We start from the raw sequence: 6,882 nt of genomic DNA on the forward strand, positions 1-6,882 counted from the left end.
CAAAGTAATGATTTTTCCATCTATTAATTTCTGGATCTAGATGGCTGACATTAAAGTGCCTAACAGGCTACAAATATCTGTCACTAAGTCTTAGATCTCTTGAGGTTATAGGGAGAAGCTTTTTTAAAACTGCTTATGGCTACTTGAGAGTACGTTGATACCTTACACTGCTATTTTGTTCTGCTTTTTGCAGTAATGTGACAGGGCAGGACAACACAGGGATTCTTCTGCATGTATTCTTTAAAAAAAAAAAACAGTTCATTTACTTATTTTATGTATGTGTATACATTCTGTATGCTTTCTTCAGACATACCAGAAGAGGGCATCAGATCTCATTACAGATGGTTGTGAGCCACCATGTAGTTGCTGGGAATTGAACTCAGAACCTCTGGAAGATCAGCCAGTGCTCTTAACCACTGAGCCATCTCTCCAGCCCCCAGCTTGTATACTCACTAAAGGCATTTCAGGTTTCATTAGACTTCGATCCCCTTTATGGAGAATTCTATGGAAATGGATCCGATATTTCTAGGAACCTGAGGTCAAGATGCCCCAGCTAGCTTATCTTAACTTCTGTTAAACTGCCTGCTTGTGCAAACTTCCACCTCCAGCTAACTGCTTATCTTAGCTTCTGTCAAATTGCTTGCTACTTAAAGGTCTCCATGCAGCTGCTAAGAGGGATACTAGGATGTGGTTTCTTCCTTTAAAAACCAAAAACCTGTGCTCTAGACACTTGGTGTTACTCATAGGTCCCAAATATCTGAGTATATAGTTCTAGCTGACTGGAATAGATTTCCAATTGACTATTAACTGTGTCTCAGTGGTCATCTCCGGTGGGCTCCCTGTAACAATGATTAAACAGTGACCCTTGATACCTTGTCCCAGAACAAGTAGACTAACTTCCAGCCAAGTAGAAAAATCAAAACTTACAAAACAAAACAAAAAACTCGAACCAAACAAAATACATTATTCCCACCCCCAAATAATATTTAAGTCAATCTTAGAAATGCCACTGCTTAGCCAACTCCAAAACCCTGGCTCTCCTTTTTAAGGACAAAGTCTCAAGTCCATGCTAGAGGACTAGCTCCAGGACTGACCAGGTCCTGAAGAAGAGATAAGGAGTCTGCAAGGGAGGAGTGACTCAGGCATAGTGGTGTTGATGGATGATCTTGCAGCCTGACTGACTGGCAGTCAGAGTGATTCTTTGTTTATACAGCACTTAGTAGGCAAAGGTAGATTCATGTTGTTCAAAAACATAGATCATATCATGTTTGTCTCTGGACATGTGTTTTAGCTTCCTTTTGGTAACAAGTTTAATTATCATTGATAAACAGTGACAGAACAGAGTTATCTTTTACAATCGCTTTCCCTCCTCAACCCTACAACCCAACTTTTAAGAACCTAGAGGCATATTTTGCCAAAGCATGACAGCCCTTTCTCAGGCTGATATAGCTCTAGTGCTTTCAAGACATTAGACAGAAAGAAAATCTCTAAGCCAGCCTGGGCAGATTGTCTTGTTCCCAGCAGTGTATTAGTAAGACTTAGTGTAGTATAAGTCTTATTATTAATGGTCAGAGTGTTAATTGTCATTAAGCCTGAGAAAAATCTTCAGGCTAAAGCTGCTGAAGTTATTATTTAATTTCTCTGCCCTAATAAATATTTGTATCTGTGTGGAATTTATTTATATGTTTAATCTTGATATTCTTCTGTTCCTTGTTCATATAAAACCACAGTGGCCCTCACGAGCTAACTTTTCTAAGAAGAGGAGGTCATTCTTTCATCATTTATTTGTACATTCTTTCTCCATCAATACAAGCCCACATGTAGGGTAGAGATGACTCTAGCCAGCCTAACTTTGTTGTATCTTTACTTCAAGGGGCATACCATATATGGCCCCCAATCTGTAATGGAACACAATTGCTTGAGTATATAGTAAGAAGAGACTTTTAATCTGGTCTGCTACCAACTCCTCTAGCTTGCTGAATCTTGTTTACCTTTGTAAGTTTACTTTGTTCTAATTATTTTGTTCCTGAGTACAGGGGCCATATATATGTACATAAGAGTATCTTGGAGCAGAGCCTTATAAGGACGTCTCTGGTGTCTTTATTTGAGTCACAGCCTCCAGGGCATAAGGAAGCAGGGTCAGATAAGGATCTCTCTCTAAAAGGGGGAGGGGTATGCTCAGGACTTTTCTGGGGAAGCTTAGAAGCAGTACTCTTGGGAGAAGTCATAAATGATTCATAAGAAATTTCTATCAATCCAATATCCCAAGTTGTACAAATATTAAAAGCCCCCAGCATGCAGTAGTGGAGATCAAGACCAAAGGAGGAAGACAGCAGCACAGCAGTGATTGCATCAGATCTCGGCTCAGCTTTGCCAGATCTCTGTCAAGCAGCAATGGCGGTTTTATGACTTTTGCCATTCCCATTAGATATGGCAGAGCCAAGTCCATATTGTTATTGAACTTGCTTTGTATCCAAGGATGAGTTTTGTATCCAAGGATGACCTTGAATTTGTGTTTCTTCTGCCTCCAGTTCCTGGGTGCTGGAATTAGAGGCAGCACCACCCTTCCCAGTATGTGCAGTACTAGAGATTGAACTTAGGACTTCTTGCATGCTAAGGAAGCACACTAGCAATTTAGTTACCTCCCAAGCCACTTTCCCCCTTTTTTGAGATGGGGTTTTGTTCTATACCCCAGGATGATTTTGATCTCACTATGACCCTCCTGTCTCAGTGTCCTAAGTGCTGAGATTCTAAGCATGAGCCATCATTTCCAGCTTCAGTGTAAATTTCTACACCCAAATGATTGTTCTCATTGCAAACTTTAAGGTATATGGAATTTTAGATTAATTAGGATTCACCAATAGGTTATAAAATGTTGCTTAAACACCAAATACAGCTTCTTATAACAACAGATATTATATAACTTGAGTTGATTACTCAAACTCAAGCCATCTGTGCCTGAAGAATGGGAATAATTATCATGAAGGGAATGTAGGAAGACATAGGCATCCAGGTATTTGAGTAAATTCTCCCTTTTATTGTACATATACAAAGCCATTCTCAGACCCTTGGGGCCGTTGAGGAGTAATAGCCACAGAAGGGCATTGTTGGTGCTGTGACAACTGCAGAATCTTCAAAGCACACTTTACTCCACTGAAGAAAGCTCATTTCCAGATCGCCCCCTGTTTTGCAAGTAGTGCCACTGAAGGAGGATACGAATCTGGCTTGGAATTAAGCTGCCTTTGTTATTTTGCCTCAGAAATGATTTGTGAGTTTGAAGTTTCATGATTTTAGATGAAATGAATTTTCACGTTAGTTAAGGGGTGGCCATGTGGGAATGCCTTTTTCCGATCTTACAGAGCACTCACATGCTGAGTGGCTGTTTAAACAAAGGCCACAGGAAGAGGACCAGAGAACCACCTGCCTTGGGCGGGCGGGGATTGGGGTTTTGCCATGGTTGACATCTATTTATTTCTTATTTGTAGCCGCTTTCCCCAGGAAAGGAAGGGAAGTGTGTCACCCTTCTAGAGGAACAGAGCAAGAAAGTCTGTAGGCGACTGCTAATTTTCTCTAAAGGTTGTAAGATTTACATGTCATTTTTCTTTTTTTGAAAACTGTGTACCCCTAGCAAGGAAACGGATGACTCGAAGCTAAAGCTTAAGGGAAGTGTTTTAGATATACCTCCTAAGAACAGCATCTGTTATTATCCACCCAGACAGACAGGTAGCTCAGACCCTGTTAATTTTCTCACACTCTTGTCATAGAGACCTTTTACTTTAATTCAAGGTCGAATGCCACAAAACCTTGACATTTTAAGACTCTAGTTATGATCAGAGCTGCATTTCATTTAAACCCAGTTAAGGCAATTAGGCCACAAGCCTCAGGGTGTTCCAGGTGGGTAGAGAAGGCACCTCTGTGCTCTGCTCTTCCGGGAGAGCTGGAGGGAGGTGACTCCTAGTTGACAGGGTTGTTTGGACCTCTGGGCTCCTCTCTGCCTTCCGCTCCACCTCCTTTACAAGCTTTCCAACAGTTCTGTTGTCACTTCCTCACACAACCAAGTCCCCTCGGTATGACTTCCCCTTCTTAGAGCAAAGGAAACTACCTCCCAGATGGTCCCAGCAGAGATGCCGATTTCTAAATCTTTTGCCAAGAAACATTCCTAAGACAACCCCAGGGAAAGACGCTGGGATGACCTTGCTTGGTTGACTGCTCTAAGTTTGGTTCCGGTTGTCTAGACCATCTCATTGTTACCCCCAAAGCCACAGAATCAGGGAGCCACTCAGGACCACACAGAGAAAGACTATTGTGGAAACCAGCAATAATCTGTCCCACAGGGTTAGATATTTCTTATGCATTAGACAAACATAGGGTGGTGGTGCCAGGAGTGGATTGCAGAGGTCAATGATCCTGATTCTACATGGGGCTCAGTGGCCTATGATCTTCCTCCATCTTCTTCCCCATTCAGCTCCCTTCCTTTCCCACCATCTCTCTTTCTATTTTCAGTGCCAGGGCCCCGTTTGAGAGCTCCTCTACTGAGCCCAGAAGTGTATGCTTTAACAGTACCCAGAATAAATAAGATCTGATTGCTTTACCAACCTCAGATTGAGACACTGCAAGAGGGAAATGGCGATAAGCATCTCTGAGAAAAATAACTTCCAAATTCTTCTGGAAGACTATTAATAATCATCAGTTTATAGCTTAATAGTGTAGTACTGGCTGAGCGTTGGCAAGATCTCCTTTGAAATCCCGAAGACACACACACACACACACACACACAGAGACATACACACACAGACACACACACTTTTTAAAAAATTATTTTATTACTTTAGGTGTACAGATGCTTTGCCTGCATGTTTATATGTGCAGCACATAGGTGACTGGTGACCACTGAGGGCAGAAGAGGGCAGAAGCTTGCCTGGAACTGGAGTTATGAACTGCCACGTGGGTGCTAGGAATTGAACTTGGATCCTTTGGAAAAGCAGCCAGAGCTCTTGACCACTGAGCCACTTCTCCAGCCCAAATACCACTATAACCAAGTGGATACTACTGCTGATGAACATGTACATGTCTTAGTCAGGGTTTCTATTCCTGCACAAACATCATGACCAAGAAGCAAGCTGGGGAGGAAAGGGCTTATTCAGCTTACACTTCCACATTGCTGTTGATCACTAAAGGAAGTCAGGAATGGAACTCAAGCAGGTCAGGAAGCAGGAGCTGATGCAGAGGCCATGGAGGGATGTTTCTTACTGGCTTGCTTCCCCTGGCTTGCTCAGCCTGCTCTCTTAAAGAACCCAAGAGCACCAGCCCAAAGGTGGTACCACCCACAAGGGGCCCTCAACACTTGATCACTAATTGAGAAAATGCCCCACAGCTGGATCTCATGGAGGCACTTCCCCAACTGAAACTCCTTTCTCTGTGATAACTCCAGCCTGTGTCAAGTTGACACACAAAACTAGCCAGAACCGCACACATCCTATGGTTAGTAAATACATATTCTTTTTGTTCAGTGAAAATGAATTTAATACATATGCTCAATAGTGACAGTCTTAGAGCAACCACTGCAGAGCAGGGAAGGTAGTCTCTCCATCTCTCTCCCTCGGTGTGTCCTGGTTGTCTCTGGAATCTGCAGATTCTGGGTTTCTACACACTGGTTGCTTCAAGTGACCAGAGATGGAAATAAGGAGCTGGCGAGGATCCAGCTAGGGCATCGATCCAGAAGCAAGAGAAAGGCCCTGGCACACCACTCCCTAAAAGTCTGTCTGGCTTTCCTAGCTGGGATCCATCAGTGGTGTTTGTCTGTTTGCTTCTTGGTGCTTTTACATTCTCTGACTGCACCCTGGCAAAAACAGATAATAGTAGGTATTCTGTGGTGCAGGTCCTCCTGCAGGGGCAGCAAGGTTCAGAACAGAGCTTCATGGCACCACTGTCATCTTTCAAGGCTCTGCATCTGCTGCAGCTGGCATGGCTGGGCCACTGTCTTGGGCTTATCAATCGGAAATCCACAGGGTACAGGTGTTGCAGGGTACAGGTGTAGCCTCACCGCGTGTTCTGGTCTTGGCTGGTCTTGAACTTCTGTGTGCTGCTTTCAAGCAAGCGCTGGTGAACATCTTACCTCTGGGCCAGGATCTGAACCAGAGAGTCATGCCATTCCAGGATGGAATGCCCTGAGGGGAAGGCACGGCTGCAGAAGGAGCAGGTGTTTCCGTGCACTCTGCATGGTAGTGGTGCTCGTAGTCCTCTATGGCAGCGGAAGCTTGGCAACAGCCAGCACCTGACCAGCCAGGTCCTGTCAGGCACCATGGACTTTTCCAGCGGCTCGGACTTGAGTGAAGAACATGGCCTACAAGTACAGGTGCCGCTGCACATCCCCGCCCTCGAAGATTTCACGATCCTAAGGGAAGCGCACGGGGTGTAGAGCAAACCGGAAGGGTGTCTCCCCAGGCACAGGGTTCTGCTCCACAGGCAGCAATTAGGCTGCTCCAGGCTCCCTGGCCAGGTGGGAATATAATGCAGGGAAGAAGCACTGTGGCCACTGCAGCCTTTGGGGCACCACCTGCGTAAATAAATATTCCTTTTTTTTTTTTTAATCAGCACATCCTTGAGCCAGAAAAAAACCTTACTTTGACCTCTCTCTCTCAAAGGAATAATATAACCACAAAGCTCAACATCACATCTATTGTGAAAATCAAAACAATCTACTGTTTGAGGGAGACCCCTTCTTTGTTCAGAGACCGTTTCAGCTCCACACCTTCTTTCCATCTTCTTTCCCTTGCCTGGAGTCAAAGATACCGAATTCCATTCTCCACCCACAGGGAATTCCTGAATAAGAATGCTCAGGAAAAAAAGAAAGAAAAAGAAAAAACAGATTCTCCGTTTTTT

At 43.9% G+C, this 6,882-nt stretch overlaps 1 pseudogene; it reads right to left on the reverse strand.

Annotated features, from left to right (window-relative positions):
* Window positions 1-5,785: 5,785 nt before the first annotated feature.
* On the reverse strand, window positions 5,786-6,802 carry LOC127687948 (zinc finger protein 511-like; annotated as a pseudogene).
* Between the last annotated feature and the right edge of the window lie 80 nt (window positions 6,803-6,882).

Source organism: Apodemus sylvaticus, chromosome 6, assembly GCF_947179515.1.
Source record: "Apodemus sylvaticus chromosome 6, mApoSyl1.1, whole genome shotgun sequence".
Lineage (NCBI taxonomy): Eukaryota > Metazoa > Chordata > Mammalia > Rodentia > Muridae > Apodemus > Apodemus sylvaticus.